The sequence below is a fragment of the Balaenoptera ricei genome, chromosome 2 (genome assembly GCF_028023285.1).
Source record: "Balaenoptera ricei isolate mBalRic1 chromosome 2, mBalRic1.hap2, whole genome shotgun sequence".
Lineage (NCBI taxonomy): Eukaryota > Metazoa > Chordata > Mammalia > Artiodactyla > Balaenopteridae > Balaenoptera > Balaenoptera ricei.
In genome coordinates, this window is record NC_082640.1 from 55,252,613 (window position 1) to 55,274,010 (window position 21,398).

Below are 21,398 nucleotides of genomic sequence, written 5' to 3' on the forward strand. Positions count from 1 at the left end.
TCCACGAATGTGCACCTGTATTCCTTCCCTACACGGGGCTCCAAATGCTCCTGAAGATATCCCAAAAGAGTTCCGGGAACCCTATGTCCACCGACATATCCACCCATACCGATCTATCCACCCAACAGTAAGCCTGTGGGCTTAGCCAACACTCTCCCGTGTATTCCCCGCTCGCCTTGCCTTACTCTCTCCACCAGGATCCAAACGAATCCACCCCTCACCTAAGTAGCTTGATATCCCCTGGATTTGCCTAAGGCATTTTCCAAACTCTCCACACACAACACACAAGCAGGACACAACCCAAGGAGGTGCCATCAGCGTCGCCCAAATCCCGGGGACAGTGGCCCATTTGATTTCCCCCGACCATCAGGGCAAACCTGAACTATATCCCACCTTCCAAGCTGAACATGACATAGACGCCTGGCCTGGCCAGGACTCCTTCACTGACCCTGAGTGCAGAGACTTCTGTTTCCTTGCGGGAACAAGGCAACGACCTGAGCTTGAGGGTGGCCTGTAGATCTCAATGGCAAGCCAGAGGAGTACCAGTGGCTCACGCTTCCTTTCGCACCCGCATGCTGTCTGCGGCCGGGGATAGCAGTTCTGGCTAGACTCAGGTGCCCAGAGACGTCAAGTTGTCCTTAGCCTTCCCACGTAGATGGACATCCCAGGCTCCTTTCCACATGGCTCTTTCTGCACGAGAAGCCCGCCACCCTCCACTTGAACAATGTTGCTGCGCATGCCCACAGTAGCAAATGCAACATGGACCTCTCCCTAATTTTCCTTTGGGAGCCACGTGCTGGACCTCAGTTAGGATGAGAAGACGGTAGGTATTGCTCTTTCATTTTGTTTAGATTTCCAAGGAATGCCTTTATGGGAGTCCTCACTGATCCACGCTCCTGCTCAAAGGCTGGACGTGCAAAGTCGCGGACTGTCAGCAAGCTCAATCCTCTCAGCAGTAGGGAGCGGCCAGACTCGAGCCACGGGGCAGGAAGTGCACCCACGTCTCAGGGCATCGGAGCTCGGGTGCCCCAGGAAGAGCCCAGAATGTGACGGTGTAGTCTCGCGGCACAAGTCCCCGTGGCCAAACTTCTAGGTTTCTTCAAAGAAGTTCCGTTTACCCCCACAAGGTTTCTACCAGGAACCTTGTCGAGCCAGAGGCGATGCCCTTGGATCACACAGAAAGCTATTGGCATTGGAGATATTCCAATGCCCAAACTGGCAGGGCAAACCCTTGCAGCAACTGGGTTACTTGCCCTGGCGCCTTGTATTTTCGCCCCCAGGCCCGTCAGTGACATGACCGCGGAGAAACCTGAGACCCATTCATTTGTTCAGAGTTCCAAGCAGTGCATTTATGGGAGTCATCATCAATCCACCTGCTCAAAGGCTGCACGTTCAAAGTCACAGGCTCCAGCGCGGGGCAGCCACCGATCTCAATCATGTCAGCAGTCAGGAGTGGCCAGAGGCGACCCACGGGGCTGCAAATGGAGCTAAGGATCATGGCATCAGATCTGGGGTTCCCCTGCAAGAGCCAAGAAGGTGAGGGTGTAGTCTCAGTGCACAAGTCCCCGTGGCCAAACATCTAGGTTTCTGCAAAGAAGTTCCACTCACCACCACAAGGTTCCTACGAGGATCCTCAAGGACTTCACGCCAAAACCACTCTGAGACTCCTTTGCCTTGACTTGCCTCACCTTGCCACACTCTCCTCACTTCGCCAGGTATCATGGACTATACAGAGGGCCCAATGCTGCTGCAGGTGTTTGTGCCCTGGCACTCCACCACATGCCTCAGGGTGACAGAACACAGGGATGTTTGAGAAAAGTGAACGGGCGCACAGAGGCAAAGGGTGATACCGCCCACCGATGTGTGCTATATCTCCCCTCAGCATTTCATTTGCAGTCCATCATGTCTGTGTGTCCACAGCCAAACGTGAATGCATCGTGGCACAGATGCCTTCAGAGCGCACGGGCATCAGCACAAAGAGCACGGCCGTCCATCATCCCCCCGGTATGGGCCTTGAACGTTCCTGCCTGAGCCACCTCCCTGCCGACACAGCATAAGGATGTCATCCTGAACTGCTGAGACACCCTCAGGGGAACTGGGATTACTCAGCGTAAAAGCCACTGCCCTCTGGGGAACCAAACCACTCCTGGCGCATACGCTTCCACACAATGGATTCACCCTCAAGGGGAAATGTGGTCCCTGAGATCTTCCACAAGGGAACGGCCCTTGGCCAAATGGGACGACCTCCAACAAAAGCCGCTTGTAGGGACCAGTGACAAAACGCACCAGAGAAACTCCTGGACTGAACAATGGAGATTCACCTGCAGCCAGACTTCCTGGCCTGCTGCCAAGACTGGCCACCAACACTTGGCCCACGCACAAAGCTAATGGCATCAGAATCATTCCGACGCCCAACGTGGCGGGGCAAACACTTGCAGCAATTGTGTAACTTGCAGTGGTGTCTGGTACTTTCACCCTCATCAGTGGCGTGACATTGGGGAAACCCTGAGGCCCAGGTCCTCTACAAGCAACTTGTTACCCACAGCCATGCAACGACAGAACTCAGACAACAGCCTAGACACTTGAACCGGTATGACTTCTGTAGCCTGTGGCCAGGCTCGCCGGTTACCACAGTCTCGACGCACCAGCGGGTGGCAGGAAAAATGACACCCACACCACACATCCTCTCCTGCCCTTAAACCTGCAGCTTTTCCTTGGCAGCCAACTCCCTTGTTTCTGCACGGTTGCACCCAATGACCTCCGGGTAGAGCTCCAATCCTCAGGGAACGCTATGTGGGCTGGGTATAGAATCGATGCCTGGCTGTCCTCAGGAACACCTTCACATCTTCAACACAGGGGGAACGTGGTCAGACAGGGACAAAACACCCCAAGGCCTCCAAATCGGCCCCCATGAGGAGACACCATACTGTGCCATGAAGGCAACCATTCGCTGGCACAAGAACCCGCCATGAAGCAAATCGACCAAGGAGAGGAAAGAGGCGGGACAGTCCACAAATGTGCTCCCGTATTCCCTCCCTACACGTGCCTCCAGATGCTCCTGAGGGAATCCCAAATGTGTTCCGGGAACCCCATGGCCACCGTCGATCTATCCACCCACCAGTAAACCTGTGGGCTTAGCCAGCCATCTCACGTGTCTCTTTCACTCGCCTTGCCTTACTCTCTCTCCACCGGGATCCCAACGTGTCACGGCAAGATGCCAGAGCCACCCCTCACCAAAGAAGCTTGCCGTGACCAAGTTTGACTAAGGCATTTTCCAGCCCCTTCACACAGCACACACAAGCAGGACACAACCCGAGGAGGAGCCATCAGATTGGCCAAACTCCCAGGAACAGTGGCCCATTTGATTTCTCCCCTCAGCAGGAGAAACCTAAACTGCATCTGGTCTCCCAAGCAGAACATGACAAAGAAGCCTGCCCTAGGCCTGGAATCCTGTTCTGACCCTGAGCCTACAGACTTCTGTTTCTTTGAGGCCACAAGGCAATGACCAGCAGGTGGGGGCAGCCTGTAGAACTCAAGTGCAGGTGGCAGGACGAGCAATGGCTCACGCTTCCTCTCCTACCTGCATGCTGAACCGTGGCAGGGGACAGCAGTCCTGGCTAGACCAAGGAACCCAGAGACGGCACGCTGTCCCAAGCCTTCCCACCTGGATTGGCATCCCAGGCTCCTTTCCCAATGGCTCTTCTCCCCAGGAGATGACCACAACCCTCAACTTGAACAACGTGGCTGTAGACACCCACGGCCGCAAATGCAACGTGAACCTCTCCCTACTTTCCTTTGGGGAGCCACGTGCTGGACCTCAGTTCCAACGAGGAGACGGTAGGGATTTCTCCCTCATTTTGTTCAGATTTCCAAGGAATGCATTTGTGGGAGTCATCATCGATCCAAGCACATGCTCAAACGGTGGACATGCAAAGTTGCAGATTCCACCATGGGACGGCCAGCGAGCTGAATCATATCAGCGTACGGAAGTGGCCAGCAGAGCCGAGCCACGGGTCAGGAAATGCAGCCAGTTCTCAGGGCATCAAAGCTCGTGTTCCCCGAGAAAAGACCAGAAGGTGAGGGTGTAGCCCCAGTGCACACGTTCCCATCGCCAAACCTTTAGGTTTAGCAAAGAAGTGTCGCTTACCGCAACAAGGGTTAAAGCAGGATCCTCAAGGAATGCACGCCAACACCCCTCTGAGACTCCTTCGGCTGGCCTGGCCTTGCCACACCGTCCTCACTTCAACGGGTATCAGGGATTATACGGATGGCCCCAGGCTGCTGTTGGCATTCCTTCCCTGGCATTCCACCTGGCTCGGGGTGAGAGAACACACGCATGCTTGAGGAGGGTGCACAGGCGCACCGAGGGAAAGGGCGATACCACCCAGCATTGTGTGTTCTATCTCTCCTCAACATTTCATTTACTGTCCATCTTGCCTGTGTGTCCGCAGGCAAACGTGAAAGCATCGTGGCACTGGCGCCTTCAGAGCATGCGGCCATCAGGACAAAGAGTGCCACCGACCAACAACCCCCTGGTCTCGGGCCCTGAAATTCCTCTCCTGAGCAATCTGCCCTCCATCACAGCAAAAGGATGTCTTCCTGATCCCCTGAGACACCCTCAGGACAACTGTGCCCCCTCAGCCTAAGAGCAAGTGCCCCCTATGGGAACAAACACGTGTTTGGCCCTTATGATTAAACACAGTGGACACGCCCTCAAGGGGAGAGATCTTCCATAAGGGAAGGGCCCTTGGCTGAATAAGACGACCTCCATCAATAGCGGCTCGTAGGGACCCGTGACAAAGGGCACCTGAAGAACCCCTGGACTGATCAAGGGAGACTCACCAGCAGGCATACTTCCTGGTCTCCTGCCAAGCCAGAGGAACTTCCCTAGGACCGCAACCAAAGCTAATGGCAAGGGAGCCATTCCAATGCCCAAAATGGCGGGCCAAACACTTGCAGCAACTGGGTAACTTATCGTAGCACCTTGCACATTCGCATTCTCCCCTTCAAGGACAAGACCTTGGAGAAACCATGAGACCCAGGTCCTCCAGAACCAACGTGTCACCCACAGCCGTGCAATGAGAGAACGCACCCAACATCCTGGACCCTTGAACCGGCATGGCTTCTCTGGCTTGAAGCCATGCATGCTGGAGATCACAGGCTCGCAGCACCAGAAGGTGGCAGGACAAAATGACCCCTGCAGCACACATTCACTCCAGCCCTTAAACCTGTAGCGTTGCCTTGGCGGCCGACTCCCTTCTTTCTGCATGGTTGGGTCCAAAGACCTCCGGGAAGAGCTCCAAACCTCAGGGAATGCTATGCCGACCTGGTATAGCAATGACGCTGGGCTGTCCTAAGGAACACCTTAACATCCTCAACATAGGGGCCATGAGGCCACACAGGGACAAAACATCCCAACGGCTCCAAATCGGTCCCAGTGAGAAGACACCATACTGTGCCGTGAAGGCACCATTCGCTGGAACAAGGACCCGCCGTGAAGCACATTGAGAAAGGAGAGGAAAAGGTTGGGATGGTCCACGAATGTGCACCTGTATTCCTTCCCTACACGGGGCTCCAAATGCTCCTGAAGATATCCCAAAAGAGTTCCGGGAACCCTATGTCCACCGACATATCCACCCATACCGATCTATCCACCCAACAGTAAGCCTGTGGGCTTAGCCAACACTCTCCCGTGTATTTCCCGCTCGCCTTGCCTTACTCTCTCCACCAGGATCCAAACGAATCCACCCCTCACCTAAGTAGCTTGATATCCCCTGGATTTGCCTAAGGCACTTTCCAAACTCTCCACACACAACACACAAGCAGGACACAACCCAAGGAGGCTCCATCAGCGTCACCCAAATCCCGGGGACAGTGGCCCATTTGATTTCCCCCGACCATCAGGGCAAACCTGAACTACATCCCACCTTCCAAGCTGAACATGACATAGACGCCTGGCCTGGCCAGGACTCCTTCTCTGACCCTGAGTGCAGAGACTTCTGTTTCCTTGCGGGAACAAGGCAACGACCTGAGCTTGAGGGTGGCCTGTAGATCTCAATGGCAAGCCAGAGGAGTACCAGTGGCTCACGCTTCCTTTCGCACCTGCACGCTGACCGCAGCAGGGGATAGCAGTTCTGGCTAGACTCAGGTGCCCAGAGACGTCAAGTTGTCCTTAGCCTTCCCACGTAGATGGACATCCCAGGCTCCTTTCCACATGGCTCTTTCTGCACGAGAAGCCCGCCACCCTCCACTTGAACAATGTTGCTGCGCACGCCCACAGTAGCAAATGCAACATGGACCTCTCCCTAATTTTCCTTTGGGAGCCACGTGTTGGACCTCAGTTAGGATGAGAAGACGGTAGGTATTGCTCATTCATTTTGTTTAGATTTCCAAGGAATGCATTTATGGGAGTCCTCACTGATCCACGCTCCTGCTCAAAGGCTGGACGTGCAAAGTCACGGACTGTCAGCAAGCTCAATCCTCTCAGCAGTAGGGAGCGGCCAGACTCGAGCCACGGGGCAGGAAGTGCACCCACGTCGCAGGGCATCGGAGCTCGGGTGCCCCAGGAAGAGCCCAGAATGTGACGGTGTAGTCTCGCGGCACAAGTCCCCGTGGCCAAACTTCTAGGTTTCTTCAAAGAAGTTCCGTTTACCCCCACAAGGTTTCTACCAGGAACCTTGTCGAGCCAGAGGCGATGCCCTTGGATCACACAGAAAGCTATTGGCATTGGAGATATTCCAATGCCCAAACTGGCAGGGCAAACCCTTGCAGCAACTGGCTTACTTGCCCTGGCGCCTTGTATTTTCGCCCCCAGGCCCGTCAGTGACATGACCGCGGAGAAACCTGAGACCCATTCATTTGTTCAGAGTTCCAAGCAGTGCATTTATGGGAGTCATCATCAATCCACCTGCTCAAAGGCTGCACGTTTAAAGTCACAGGCTCCACGGCGGGGCAGCCACCGATCTCAATCATGTCAGCAGTCAGGAGTGGCCAGAGGCGACCCACGGGGCTGCAAATGGAGCTAAGGATCATGGCATCAGATCTGGGGTTCCCCTGCAAGAGCCAAGAAGGTGAGGGTGTAGTCTCAGTGCACAAGTCCCCGTGGCCAAACATCTAGGTTTCTGCAAAGAAGTTCCACTCACCACCACAAGGTTCCTACGAGGAGCCTCAAGGACTTCACGCCAAAACCACTCTGAGACTCTTTTGCCTTGACTTGCCTCACCTTGCCGCACTCTCCTCACTTCGCCAGGTATCATGGACTATACAGAGGGCCCAATGCTGCTGCAGGTGTTTGTTCCCTGGCACTCCACCACATGACTCAGGGTGACAGAACACAGGGATGTTTGAGAAAAGTGAACGGGCGCACAGAGGCAAAGGGTGATACCGCCCACCGATGTGCGCTATATCTCCCCTCAACATTTCATTTGCAGTCCATCATGTCTGTGTGTCCACAGCCAAACGTGAATGCATCGTGGCACAGATGCCTTCAGAGCGCACGGGCATCAGCACAAAGAGCACGGCCGTCCATCATCCCCCCGGTATGGGCCTTGAACGTTCCTGCCTGAGCCACCTCCCCGCCGACACAGCATAAGGATGTCATCCTGAACTGCTGAGACACCCTCAGGGGAACTGGGATTACTCAGCGTAAAAGCCACTGCCCTCTGGGGAACCAAACCACTCCTGGCGCATACGCTTCCACACAATGGATTCACCCTCAAGGGGAAATGTGGTCCCTGAGATCTTCCACAAGGGAACGGCCCTTGGCCAAATGGGACGACCTCCAACAAAAGCCGCTTGTAGGGACCAGTGACAAAACGCACCAGAGAAACTCCTGGACTGAACAATGGAGATTCACCTGCAGCCATACTTCCTGGCCTGCTGCCAAGACTGGCCACCAACACTTGGCCCACGCACAAAGCTAATGGCATCAGAATCATTCCGACGCCCAACGTGGCGGGGCAAACACTTGCAGCAATTGTGTAACTTGCAGTGGTGTCTGGTACTTTCACCCTCATCAGTGGCGTGACATTGGGGAAACCCTGAGGCCCAGGTCCTCTACAAGCAACTTGTTACCCACAGCCATGCAACGACAGAACTCAGACAACAGCCTAGACACTTGAACCAGTATGACTTCTGTAGCCTGTGGCCAGGTTCGCCGGTTACCACAGTCTCGATGTACCAGCGGGTGGCAGGAAAAATGACAGCCACACCACACATCCTCTCCTGCCCTTAAACCTGCAGCTTTTCCTTGGCAGCCAACTCCCTTGTTTCTGCACGGTTGCACCCAATGACCTCCGGGTAGAGCTCCAATCCTCAGGGAACGCTATGTGGGCTGGGTATAGAATCGATGCCTGGCTGTCCTCAGGAACACCTTCACATCTTCAACACAGGGGGAACGTGGTCAGACAGGGACAAAACACCCCAAGGCCTCCAAATCGGCCCCCATGAGGAGACACCATACTGTGCCATGAAGGCAACCATTCGCTGGCACAAGAACCCGCCATGAAGCAAATCGACCAGGGAGAGGAAAGAGGCGGGACAGTCCACAAATGTGCTCCCGTATTCCCTCCCTACACGTGCCTCCAGATGCTCCTGAGGGAATCCCAAATGTGTTCCGGGAACCCCATGGCCACCGTCGATCTATCCACCCACCAGTAAACCTGTGGGCTTAGCCAGCCATCTCACGTGTCTCTTTCACTCGCCTTGCCTTACTCTCTCTCCACCGGGATCCCAACGTGTCACGGCAAGATGCCAGAGCCACCCCTCACCAAAGAAGCTTGCCGTGACCAAGTTTGACTAAGGCATTTTCCAGCCCCTTCACACAGCACACACAAGCAGGACACAACCCGAGGAGGAGCCATCAGATTGGCCAAACTCCCAGGAACAGTGGCCCATTTGATTTCTCCCCTCAGCAGGAGAAACCTAAACTGCATCTGGTCTCCCAAGCAGAACATGACAAAGAAGCCTGCCCTAGGCCTGGAATCCTGTTCTGACCCTGAGCCTACAGACCTCTGTTTCTTTGAGGCCACAAGGCAATGACCAGCAGGTGGGGGCAGCCTGTAGAACTCAAGTGCAGGTGGCAGGACGAGCAATGGCTCACGCTTCCTCTCCTACCTGCATGCTGAACCGTGGCAGGGGACAGCAGTCCTGGCTAGACCAAGGAACCCAGAGACGGCACGCTGTCCCAAGCCTTCCCACCTGGATTGGCATCCCAGGCTCCTTTCCCAATGGCTCTTCTCCCCAGGAGATGACCACAACCCTCAACTTGAACAACGTGGCTGTAGACACCCACGGCCGCAAATGCAACGTGAACCTCTCCCTACTTTCCTTTGGGGAGCCACGTGCTGGACCTCAGTTCCAACGAGGAGACGGTAGGGATTTCTCCCTCATTTTGTTCAGATTTCCAAGGAATGCATTTGTGGGAGTCATCATCGATCCAAGCACATGCTCAAACGGTGGACATGCAAAGTTGCAGATTCCACCATGGGACGGCCAGCGAGCTGAATCTTATCAGCGTACGGAAGTGGCCAGAGCCGAGCCACGGGTCAGGAAATGCAGCCAGTTCTCAGGGCATCAAAGCTCGTGTTCCCCGAGAAAAGACCAGAAGGTGAGGGTGTAGCCCCGGTGCACACGTTCCCATCGCCAAACCTTTAGGTTTAGCAAAGAAGTGTCACTTACCGCAACAAGGGTTAAAGCAGGATCCTCAAGGAATGCACGCCAACACCCCTCTGAGACTCCTTCGGCTGGCCTCGCCTTGCCACACCGTCCTCACTTCAACAGGTATCAGGGATTATACGGATGGCCCCAGGCTGCTGCTGGCATTCCTTCCCTGGCATTCCACCTGGCTCGGGGTGAGAGAACACATGCATGCTTGAGGAGGGTGCACAGGCGCACCGAGGGAAAGGGCGATACCACCCAGCATTGTGTGTTCTATCTCTCCTCAACATTTCATTTACTGTCCATCTTGCCTGTGTGTCCGCAGGCAAACGTGAAAGCATCGTGGCACTGGCGCCTTCAGAGCGTGCGGCCATCAGGACAAAGAGTGCCACCGACCAACAGCCCCCTGGTCTCGGGCCCTGAAATTCCTCTCCTGAGCAATCTGCCCTCCATCACAGCAAAAGGATGTCTTCCTGATCCCCTGAGACACCCTCAGGACAACTGTGCCCCCTCAGCCTAAGAGCAAGTGCCCCCTATGGGAACAAACACGCGTTTGGCCCTTATGATTAAACACAGTGGACACGCCCTCAAGGGGAGAGATCTTCCATAAGGGAAGGGCCCTTGGCTGAATAAGACGACCTCCATCAAAAGCGGCTCGTAGGGACCCGTGACAAAGGGCACCTGAAGAACCCCTGGACTGATCAAGGGAGACTCACCAGCAGGCATACTTCCCGGTCTCCTGCCAAGCCAGAGGAACTTCCCTAGGACTGCAACCAAAGCTAATGGCAAGGGAGTCATTCCAATGCCCAAAATGGCGGGCCAAACACTTGCAGCAACTGGGTAACTTATCGTAGCACCTTGCACATTCGCATTCTTCCCTTCAAGGACAAGACCTTGGAGAAACCATGAGACCCAGGTCCTCCAGAACCAACGTGTCACCCACAGCCGTGCAATGAGAGAACGCACCCAACATCCTGGACCCTTGAACCGGCATGGCTTCTCTGGCTTGAAGCCACGCATGCTGGAGATCACAGGCTCACAGCACCAGAAGGTGGCAGGACAAAATGACCCCTGCAACACACATTCACTCCAGCCCTTAAACCTGTAGCGTTGCCTTGGCAGCCGACTCCCTTCTTTCTGCATGGTTGGGCCCAAAGACCTCCGGGAAGAGCTCCAAACCTCAGGGAATGCTATGCCGACGTGGTATAGCAATGACGCTGGGCTGTCCTAAGGAACACCTTAACATCCTCAACATAGGGGCAATGAGGCCACACAGGGACAAAACATCCCAACGGCTCCAAATCGGTCCCAGTGAGAAGACACCATACTGTGCCGTGAAGGCACCATTCGCTGGAACAAGGACCCGCCGTGAAGCACATTGAGAAAGGAGAGGAAAAGGTTGGGATGGTCCACGAATGTGCACCTGTATTCCTTCCCTACACGGGGCTCCAAATGCTCCTGAAGATATCCCAAAAGAGTTCCGGGAACCCTATGTCCACCGACATATCCACCCATACCGATCTATCCACCCAACAGTAAGCCTGTGGGCTTAGCCAACACTCTCCCGTGTATTCCCCGCTCGCCTTGCCTTACTCTCTCCACCAGGATCCAAACGAATCCACCCCTCACCTAAGTAGCTTGATATCCCCTGGATTTGCCTAAGGCACTTTCCAAACTCTCCACACACAACACACAAGCAGGACACAAACCAAGGAGGCACCATCACCGTTGCCCAAATCCCGGGGACAGTGGCCCATTTGATTTCCCCCGACCATCAGGGCAAACCTAAACTATATCCCACCTCCCAAGCTGAACATGACATAGACGCCTGGCCTGGCCAGGACTCCTTCTCTGACCCTGAGTGCAGAGACTTCTGTTTCCTTGCGGGAACAAGGCAACGACCTGAGCTTGAGGGTGGCCTGTAGATCTCAATGGCAAGCCAGAGGAGTACCAGTGGCTCACGCTTCCTTTCGCACCCGCACGCTGACCGCGGCAGGGGATAGCAGTTCTGGCTAGACTCAGGTGCCCAGAGACGTCAAGTTGTCCTTAGCCTTCCCACGTAGATGGACATCCCAGGCTCCTTTCCACATGGCTCTTTCTGCACGAGAAGCCCGCCACCCTCCACTTGAACAATGTTGCTGCGCACGCCCACAGTAGCAAATGCAACATGGACCTCTCCCTAATTTTCCTTTGGGAGCCATGTGCTGGACCTCAGTTAGGATGAGAAGACGGTAGATATTGCCATTCATTTTGTTTAGATTTCCAAGGAATGCATTTATGGGAGTCCTCACTGATCCACGCTCCTGCTCAAAGGCTGGACGTGCAAAGTCGCGGACTGTCAGCAAGCTCAATCCTCTCAGCAGTAGGGAGCGGCCAGACTCGAGCCACGGGGCAGGAAGTGCACCCACGTCTCAGGGCATCGGAGCTCGGGTGCCCCAGGAAGAGCCCAGAATGTGACGGTGTAGTCTCGTGGCACAAGTCCCCGTGGCCAAACTTCTAGGATTCTTCAAAGAAGTTCCGTTTACCCCCACAAGGTTTCTACCAGGAACCTTGTCGAGCCAGAGGCGATGCCCTTGGATCACACAGAAAGCTATTGGCATTGGAGATATTCCAATGCCCAAACTGGCAGGGCAAACCCTTGCAGCAACTGGGTTACTTGCCCTGGCGCCTTGTATTTTCGCCCCCAGGCCCGTCAGTGACATGACCGCGGAGAAACCTGAGACCCATTCATTTGTTCAGAGTTCCAAGCAGTGCATTTATGGGAGTCATCATCAATCCACCTGCTCAAAGGCTGCACGTTCAAAGTCACAGGCTCCAGCGCGGGGCAGCCACCGATCTCAATCATGTCAGCAGTCAGGAGTGGCCAGAGGCGACCCACGGGGCTGCAAATGGAGCTAAGGATCATGGCATCAGATCTGGGGTTCCCCTGCAAGAGCCAAGGTGAGGGTGTAGTCTCAGTGCACAAGTCCCCGTGGCCAAACATCTAGGTTTCTGCAAAGAAGTTCCACTCACCACCACAAGGTTCCTACGAGGAGCCTCAAGGACTTCACGCCAAAACCACGCTGAGACTCTTTTGCCTTGACTTGCCTCACCTTGCCGCACTCTCCTCACTTCGCCAGGTATCATGGACTATACAGAGGGCCCAATGCTGCTGCAGGTGTTTGTTCCCTGGCACTCCACCACATGCCTCAGGGTGACAGAACACAGGGATGTTTGAGAAAAGTGAACGGGCGCACAGAGGCAAAGGGTGATACCGCCCACCGATGTGCGCTATATCTCCCCTCAACATTTCATTTGCAGTCCATCATGTCTGTGTGTCCACAGCCAAACGTGAATGCATCGTGGCACAGATGCCTTCAGAGCGCACGGGCATCAGCACAAAGAGCACGGCCGTCCATCATCCCCCCGGTATGGGCCTTGAACGTTCCTGCCTGAGCCACCTCCCCGCCGACACAGCATAAGGATGTCATCCTGAACTGCTGAGACACCCTCAGGGGAACTGGGATTACTCAGTGTAAAAGCCACTGCCCTCTGGGGAACCAAACCACTCCTGGCGCATACGCTTCCACACAATGGATTCACCCTCAAGGGGAAATGTGGTCCCTGAGATCTTCCACAAGGGAACGGCCCTTGGCCAAATGGGACGACCTCCAACAAAAGCCGCTTGTAGGGACCAGTGACAAAACGCACCAGAGAAACTCCTGGACTGAACAATGGAGATTCACCTGCAGCCAGACTTCCTGGCCTGCTGCCAAGACTGGCCACCAACACTTGGCCCACGCACAAAGCTAATGGCATCAGAATCATTCCGACGCCCAACGTGGCGGGGCAAACACTTGCAGCAATTGTGTAACTTGCAGTGGTGTCTGGTACTTTCACCCTCATCAGTGGCGTGACATTGGGGAAACCCTGAGGCCCAGGTCCTCTACAAGCAACTTGTTACCCACAGCCATGCAACGACAGAACCCAGACAACAGCCTAGACACTTGAACCGGTATGACTTGTCTAGCCTGTGGCCAGGCTCGCCGGTTACCACAGTCTCGACGCACCAGCGGGTGGCAGGAAAAATGACACCCACACCACACATCCTCTCCTGCCCTTAAACCTGCAGCCTTTCCTTGGCAGCCAACTCCCTTGTTTCTGCACGGTTGCACCCAATGACCTCCGGGTAGAGCTCCAATCCTCAGGGAACGCTATGTGGGCCGGGTATAGAAACGATGCCTGGCTGTCCTCAGGAACACCTTCACATCTTCAACACAGGGGGAACGTGGTCAGACAGGGACAAAACACCCCAAGGCCTCCAAATCGGCCCCCATGAGGAGACACCATACTGTGCCATGAAGGCAACCATTCGCTGGCACAAGAACCCGCCATGAAGCAAATCGACCAGGGAGAGGAAAGAGGCGGGACAGTCCACAAATGTGCTCCCGTATTCCCTCCCTACACGTGCCTCCAGATGCTCCTGAGGGAATCCCAAATGTGTTCCGGGAACCCCATGGCCACCGTCGATCTATCCACCCACCAGTAAACCTGTGGGCTTAGCCAGCCATCTCACGTGTCTCTTTCACTCGCCTTGCCTTACTCTCTCTCCACCGGGATCCCAACGTGTCACGGCAAGATGCCAGAGCCACCCCTCACCAAAGAAGCTTGCCGTGACCAAGTTTGACTAAGGCATTTTCCAGCCCCTTCACACAGCACACACAAGCAGGACACAACCCGAGGAGGAGCCATCAGATTGGCCAAACTCCCAGGAACAGTGGCCCATTTGATTTCTCCCCTCAGCAGGAGAAACCTAAACTGCATCTGGTCTCCCAAGCAGAACATGACAAAGAAGCCTGCCCTAGGCCTGGAATCCTGTTCTGACCCTGAGCCTACAGACTTCTGTTTCTTTGAGGCCACAAGGCAATGACCAGCAGGTGGGGGCAGCCTGTAGAACTCAAGTGCAGGTGGCAGGACGAGCAATGGCTCACGCTTCCTCTCCTACCTGCATGCTGAACCGTGGCAGGGGACAGCAGTCCTGGCTAGACCAAGGAACCCAGAGACAGCACGCTGTCCCAAGCCTTCCCACCTGGATTGGCATCCCAGGCTCCTTTCCCAATGGCTCTTCTCCCCAGGAGATGACCACAACCCTCAACTTGAAAAACGTGGCTGTAGACACCCACGGCCGCAAATGCAACGTGAACCTCTCCCTACTTTCCTTTGGGGAGCCACGTGCTGGACCTCAGTTCCAACGAGGAGACGGTAGGGATTTCTCACTCATTTTGTTCAGATTTCCAAGGAATGCATTTGTGGGAGTCATCATCGATCCAAGCACATGCTCAAACGGTGGACATGCAAAGTTGCAGATTCCACCATGGGACGGCCAGCGAGCTGAATCATATCAGCATACGGAAGTGGCCAGAGCCGAGCCACGGGTCAGGAAATGCAGCCAGTTCTCAGGGCATCACAGCTCGTGTTCCCCGAGAAAAGACCAGAAGGTGAGGGTGTAGCCCCGGTGCACACGTTCCCATCGCCAAACCTTTAGGTTTAGCAAAGAAGTGTCGCTTACCGCAACAAGGGTTAAAGCAGGATCCTCAAGGAATGCACGCCAACACCCCTCTGAGACTCCTTCGGCTGGCCTCGCCTTGCCACACCGTCCTCACTTCAACAGGTATCAGGGATTATACGGATGGCCCCAGGCTGCTGCTGGCATTCCTTCCCTGGCATTCCACCTGGCTCGGGGTGAGAGAACACATGCATGCTTGAGGAGGGTGCACAGGCGCACCGAGGGAAAGGGCGATACCACCCAGCATTGTGTGTTCTATCTCTCCTCAACATTTCATTTACTGTCCATCTTGCCTGTGTGTCCGCAGGCAAACGTGAAAGCATCGTGGCACTGGCGCCTTCAGAGCGTGCGGCCATCAGGACAAAGAGTGCCACCGACCAACAGCCCCCTGGTCTCGGGCCCTGAAATTCCTCTCCTGAGCAATCTGCCCTCCATCACAGCAAAAGGATGTCTTCCTGATCCCCTGAGACACCCTCAGGACAACTGTGCCCCCTCAGCCTAAGAGCAAGTGCCCCCTATGGGAACAAACACGCGTTTGGCCCTTATGATTAAACACAGTGGACACGCCCTCAAGGGGAGAGATCTTCCATAAGGGAAGGGCCCTTGGCTGAATAAGACGACCTCCATCAAAAGCGGCTCGTAGGGACCCGTGACAAAGGGCACCTGAAGAACCCCTGGACTGATCAAGGGAGACTCACCAGCAGGCATACTTCCTGGTCTCCTGCCAAGCCAGAGGAACTTCCCTAGGACCGCAACCAAAGCTAATGGCAAGGGAGCCATTCCAATGCCCAAAATGGCGGGCCAAACACTTGCAGCAACTGGGTAACTTATCGTAGCACCTTGCACATTCGCATTCTCCCCTTCAAGGACAAGACCTTGGAGAAACCATGAGACCCAGGTCCTCCAGAACCAACGTGTCACCCACAGCCGTGCAATGAGAGAACGCACCCAACATCCTGGACCCTTGAACCGGCATGGCTTCTCTGGCTTGAAGCCATGCATGCTGGAGATCACAGGCTCGCAGCACCAGAAGGTGGCAGGACAAAATGACCCCTGCAGCACACATTCACTCCAGCCCTTAAACCTGTAGCGTTGCCTTGGCGGCCGACTCCCTTCTTTCTGCATGGTTGGGCCCAAAGACCTCCGGGAAGAGCTCCAAACCTCAGGGAATGCTATGCCGACCTGGTATAGCAATGACGCTGGGCTGTCCTAAGGAACACCTTAACATCCTCAACATAGGGGCAATGAGGCCACACAGGGACAAAACATCCCAACGGCTCCAAATCGGTCCCAGTGAGAAGACACCATACTGTGCCGTGAAGGCACCATTCGCTGGAACAAGGACCCGCCGTGAAGCACATTGAGAAAGGAGAGGAAAAGGTTGGGATGGTCCACGAATGTGCACCTGTATTCCTTCCCTACACGGGGCTCCAAATGCTCCTGAAGATATCCCAAAAGAGTTCCGGGAACCCTATGTCCACCGACATATCCACCCATACCGATCTATCCACCCAACAGTAAGCCTGTGGGCTTAGCCAACACTCTCCCGTGTATTTCCCGCTCGCCTTGCCTTGCTCTCTCCACCAGGATCCAAACGAACCCACCCCTCACCTAAGTAGCTTGATATCCCCTGGATTTGCCTAAGGCATTTTCCAAACTCTCCACACACAACACACAAGCAGGACACAACCCAAGGAGGTGGCATCAGCGTCGCCCAAATTCCGGGGACAGTGGCCCATTTGATTTCCCCCGACCATCAGGGCAAACCTGAACTATATCCCACCTCCCAAGCTGAACATGACATAGACGCCTGGCCTGGCCAGGACTCTTTCTCTGACCGTGAGCGCAGAGACTTCTGTTTCCTTGCGGGAACAAGGCAACGACCTGAGCTTGAGGGTGGCCTGTAGATCTCAATGGCAAGCCAGAGGAGTACCAGTGGCTCACGCTTCCTTTCGCACCCGCACGCTGACCGCGGGAGGGGATAGCAGTTCTGGCTAGACTCAGGTGCCCAGAGACGTCAAGTTGTCCTTAGCCTTCCCACGTAGATGGACATCCCAGGCTCCTTTCCACATGGCTCTTTCTGCACGAGAAGCCCGCCACCCTCCACTTGAACAATGTTGCTGCGCACGCCCACAGTAGCAAATGCAACATGGACCTCTCCCTAATTTTCCTTTGGGAGCCACGTGCTGGACCTCAGTTAGGATGAGAAGACGGTAGGTATTGCTCATTCATTCTGTTTAGATTTCCAAGGAATGCATTTATGGGAGTCCTCACTGATCCACGCTCCTCCTCAAAGGCTGGACGTGCAAAGTCGCGGACTGTCAGCAAGCTCAATCCTCTCAGCAGTAGGGAGCGGCCAGACTCGAGCCACGGGGCAGGAAGTGCACCCACGTCTCAGGGCATCGGAGCTCGGGTGCCCCAGGAAGAGCCCAGAATGTGACGGTGTAGTCTCGCGGCACAAGTCCCCGTGGCCAAACTTCTAGGTTTCTTCAAAGAAGTTCCGTTTACCCCCACAAGGTTTCTACCAGGAACCTTGTCGAGCCAGAGGCGATGCCCTTGGATCACACAGAAAGCTATTGGCATTGGAGATATTCCAATGCCCAAACTGGCAGGGCAAACCCTTGCAGCAACTGGCTTACTTGCCCTGGCGCCTTGTATTTTCGCCCCCAGGCCCGTCAGTGACATGACCGCGGAGAAACCTGAGACCCATTCATTTGTTCAGAGTTCCAAGCAGTGCATTTATGGGAGTCATCATCAATCCACCTGCTCAAAGGCTGCACGTTCAAAGTCACAGGCTCCAGCGCGGGGCAGCCACCGATCTCAATCATGTCAGCAGTCAGGAGTGGCCAGAGGCGACCCATGGGGCTGCAAATGGAGCTAAGGATCATGGCATCAGATCTGGGGTTCCCCTGCAAGAGCCAAGAAGGTGAGGGTGTAGTCTCAGTGCACAAGTCCCCGTGGCCAAACATCTAGGTTTCTGCAAAGAAGTTCCACTCACCACCACAAGGTTCCTACGAGGAGCCTCAAGGACTTCACGCCAAAACCACTCTGAGACTCTTTTGCCTTGACTTGCCTCACCTTGCCGCACTCTCCTCACTTCGCCAGGTATCATGGACTATACAGAGGGCCCAATGCTGCTGCAGGTGTTTGTTCCCTGGCACTCCACCACATGACTCAGGGTGACAGAACACAGGGATGTTTGAGAAAAGTGAACGGGCGCACAGAGGCAAAGGGTGATACCGCCCACCGATGTGCGCTGTATCTCCCCTCAACATTTCATTTGCAGTCCATCATGTCTGTGTGTCCACAGCCAAACGTGAATGCATCGTGGCACAGATGCCTTCAGAGCGCACGGGCATCAGCACAAAGAGCACGGCCGTCCATCATCCCCCCGGTATGGGCCTTGAACGTTCCTGCCTGAGCCACCTCCCCGCCGACACAGCATAAGGATGTCATCCTGAACTGCTGAGACACCCTCAGGGGAACTGGGATTACTCAGCGTAAAAGCCACTGCCCTCTGGGGAAGCAAACCACTCCTGGCACATACGCTTCCACACAATGGATTCACCCTCAAGGGGAAATGTGGTCCCTGAGATCTTCCACAAGGGAACGGCCCTTGGCCAAATGGGACGACCTCCAACAAAAGCTGCTTGTAGGGACCAGTGACAAAACGCACCAGAGAAACTCCTGGACTGAACAATGGAGATTCACCTGCAGCCATACTTTCTGGCATGCTGCCAAGACTGGCCACCAACAGTTGGCCCACGCACAAAGCTAATGGCATCAGAATCATTCCGACGCCCAACGTGGCAGGGCAAACCCTTGCAGCAATTGTGTAACTTGAGGTGGTGTCTGGTACTTTCACCCTCTGGGCCCATCAGTGACGTGACATTGGGGAAACCCTGAGGCCCAGGTCCTCTACAAGCAACTTGTTACCCACAGCCATGCAACGACAGAACCCAGACAACAGCCTAGACACTTGAACTGGTATGACTTGTCTAGCCTGTGGCCAGGCTCGCCGGTTACCACAGTCTCGACGCACCAGCGGGTGGCAGGAAAAATGACACCCACACCACACATCCTCTCCTGCCCTTAAACCTGCAGCCTTTCCTTGGCAGCCAACTCCCTTGTTTCTGCACGGTTGCACCCAATGACCTCCGGGTAGAGCTCCAATCCTCAGGGAACGCTATGTGGGCCGGGTATAGAAACGATGCCTGGCTGTCCTCAGGAACACCTTCACATCTTCAACACAGGGGGAACGTGGTCAGATAGGGACAAAACACCCCAAGGCCTCCAAATCGGCCCCCATGAGGAGACACCATACTGTGCCATGAAGGCAACCATTTGCTGGCACAAGAACCCGCCATGAAGCAAATCGACCAGGGAGAGGAAAGAGGCGGGACAGTCCACAAATGTGCTCCCGTATTCCCTCCCTACACGTGCCTCCAGATGCTCCTGAGGGAATCCCAAATGTGTTCCGGGAACCCCATGGCCACCGTCGATCTATCCACCCACCAGTAAACCTGTGGGCTTAGCCAGCCATCTCACGTGTCTCTTTCACTCGCCTTGCCTTACTCTCTCTCCACCGGGATCCCAACGTGTCACGGCAAGATGCCAGAGCCACCCCTCACCAAAGAAGCTTGCCGTGACCAAGTTTGACTAAGGCATTTTCCAGCCCCTTCACACAGCACACACAAGCAGGACACAACCCGAGGAGGAGCCATCAGATTGGCCAAACTCCCAGGAACAGTGGCCCATTTGATTTCTCCCCTCAGCAGGAGAAACCTAAACTGCATCTGGTCTCCCAAGCAGAACATGACAAAGAAGCCTGCCCTAGGCCTGGAATCCTGTTCTGACCCTGAGCCTACAGACTTCTGTTTCTTTGAGGCCACAAGGCAATGACCAGCAGGTGGGGGCAGCCTGTAGAACTCAAGTGCAGGTGGCAGGACGAGCAATGGCTCACGCTTCCTCTCCTACCTGCATGCTGAACCGTGGCAGGGGACAGCAGTCCTGGCTAGACCAAGGAACCCAGAGACGGCACGCTGTCCCAAGCCTTCCCACCTGGATTGGCATCCCAGGCTCCTTTCCCAATGGCTCTTCTCCCCAGGAGATGACCACAACCCTCAACTTGAACAACGTGGCTGTAGACACCCACGGCCGCAAATGCAACGTGAACCTCTCCCTACTTTCCTTTGGGGAGCCACGTGCTGGACCTCAGTTCCAACGAGGAGACGGTAGGGATTTCTCACTCATTTTGTTCAGATTTCCAAGGAATGCATTTGTGGGAGTCATCATCGATCCAAGCACATGCTCAAATGGTGGACATGCAAAGTTGCAGATTCCACCATGGGACGGCCAACGAGCTGAATCATATCAGCGTACGGAAGTGGCCAGAGCCGAGCCACGGGTCAGGAAATGCAGCCAGTTCTCAGGGCATCAAAGCTCGTGTTCCCCGAGAAAAGACCAGAAGGTGAGGGTGTAGCCCCGGTGCACACGTTCCCATCGCCAAACCTTTAGGTTTAGCAAAGAAGTGTCGCTTACCGCAACAAGGGTTAAAGCAGGATCCTCAAGGAATGCACGCCAACACCCCTCTGAGACTCCTTCGGCTGGCCTCGCCTTGCCACACCGTCCTCACTTCAACGGGTATCAGGGATTATACGGATGGCCCCAGGCTGCTGCTGGCATTCCTTCCCTGGCATTCCACCTGGCTCGGGGTGAGAGAACACACGCATGCTTGAGGAGGGTGCACAGGCGCACCGAGGGAAAGGGTGATACCACCCAGCATTGTGTGTTCTATCTCTCCTCAACATTTCATTTACTGTCCATCTTGCCTGTGTGTCCGCAGGCAAACGTGAAAGCATCGTGGCACTGGCGCCTTCAGAGCGTGCGGCCATCAGGACAAAGAGTGCCACCGACCAACAACCCCCTGGTCTCGGGCCCTGAAATTCCTCTCCTGAGCAATCTGCCCTCCATCACAGCAAAAGGATGTCTTCCTGATCCCCTGAGACACCCTCAGGACAACTGTGCCCCCTCAGCCTAAGAGCAAGTGCCCTCTATGGGAACAAACACGCGTTTGGCCCTTATGATTAAACACAGTGGACACGCCCTCAAGGGGAGAGATCTTCCATAAGGGAAGGGCCCTTGGCTGAATAAGACGACCTCCATCAAAAGCGGCTCGTAGGGACCCGTGACAAAG

At 55.1% G+C, this 21,398-nt stretch overlaps 12 non-coding genes across 12 annotated transcripts; all 12 read right to left on the bottom strand.

Annotated features, from left to right (window-relative positions):
* Positions 1–798: 798 nt before the first annotated feature.
* Positions 799–890, bottom strand: LOC132361018 (small nucleolar RNA SNORD116). Its single transcript, XR_009501334.1, has one exon. It is a non-coding gene; the product is annotated as a small nucleolar RNA SNORD116 (small nucleolar RNA).
* Positions 891–1,279: 389 nt separating this feature from the next.
* Positions 1,280–1,371, bottom strand: LOC132361264 (small nucleolar RNA SNORD116). The gene has a single exon (XR_009501570.1). It is a non-coding gene; the product is annotated as a small nucleolar RNA SNORD116 (small nucleolar RNA).
* A 2,441-nt stretch (positions 1,372–3,812) lies between these two features.
* Positions 3,813–3,904, bottom strand: LOC132361663 (small nucleolar RNA SNORD116). The gene has a single exon (XR_009501936.1). It is a non-coding gene; the product is annotated as a small nucleolar RNA SNORD116 (small nucleolar RNA).
* A 2,428-nt stretch (positions 3,905–6,332) lies between these two features.
* LOC132361938 (small nucleolar RNA SNORD116) lies at positions 6,333–6,424 on the bottom strand. Its single transcript, XR_009502201.1, has one exon. It is a non-coding gene; the product is annotated as a small nucleolar RNA SNORD116 (small nucleolar RNA).
* Positions 6,425–6,813: 389 nt separating this feature from the next.
* LOC132361265 (small nucleolar RNA SNORD116) lies at positions 6,814–6,905 on the bottom strand. Its single transcript, XR_009501571.1, has one exon. It is a non-coding gene; the product is annotated as a small nucleolar RNA SNORD116 (small nucleolar RNA).
* Positions 6,906–9,346: 2,441 nt separating this feature from the next.
* On the bottom strand, positions 9,347–9,438 carry LOC132361664 (small nucleolar RNA SNORD116). Its single transcript, XR_009501937.1, has one exon. It is a non-coding gene; the product is annotated as a small nucleolar RNA SNORD116 (small nucleolar RNA).
* Positions 9,439–11,863: 2,425 nt separating this feature from the next.
* LOC132361015 (small nucleolar RNA SNORD116) lies at positions 11,864–11,954 on the bottom strand. Its single transcript, XR_009501331.1, has one exon. It is a non-coding gene; the product is annotated as a small nucleolar RNA SNORD116 (small nucleolar RNA).
* Positions 11,955–12,343: 389 nt separating this feature from the next.
* LOC132361266 (small nucleolar RNA SNORD116) lies at positions 12,344–12,435 on the bottom strand. Its single transcript, XR_009501572.1, has one exon. It is a non-coding gene; the product is annotated as a small nucleolar RNA SNORD116 (small nucleolar RNA).
* Positions 12,436–14,873: 2,438 nt separating this feature from the next.
* Positions 14,874–14,965, bottom strand: LOC132361547 (small nucleolar RNA SNORD116). Its single transcript, XR_009501828.1, has one exon. It is a non-coding gene; the product is annotated as a small nucleolar RNA SNORD116 (small nucleolar RNA).
* Positions 14,966–17,390: 2,425 nt separating this feature from the next.
* On the bottom strand, positions 17,391–17,482 carry LOC132360961 (small nucleolar RNA SNORD116). The gene has a single exon (XR_009501278.1). It is a non-coding gene; the product is annotated as a small nucleolar RNA SNORD116 (small nucleolar RNA).
* A 389-nt stretch (positions 17,483–17,871) lies between these two features.
* Positions 17,872–17,963, bottom strand: LOC132361269 (small nucleolar RNA SNORD116). The gene has a single exon (XR_009501574.1). It is a non-coding gene; the product is annotated as a small nucleolar RNA SNORD116 (small nucleolar RNA).
* Positions 17,964–20,411: 2,448 nt separating this feature from the next.
* LOC132361548 (small nucleolar RNA SNORD116) lies at positions 20,412–20,503 on the bottom strand. The gene has a single exon (XR_009501829.1). It is a non-coding gene; the product is annotated as a small nucleolar RNA SNORD116 (small nucleolar RNA).
* Positions 20,504–21,398: the final 895 nt, after the last annotated feature.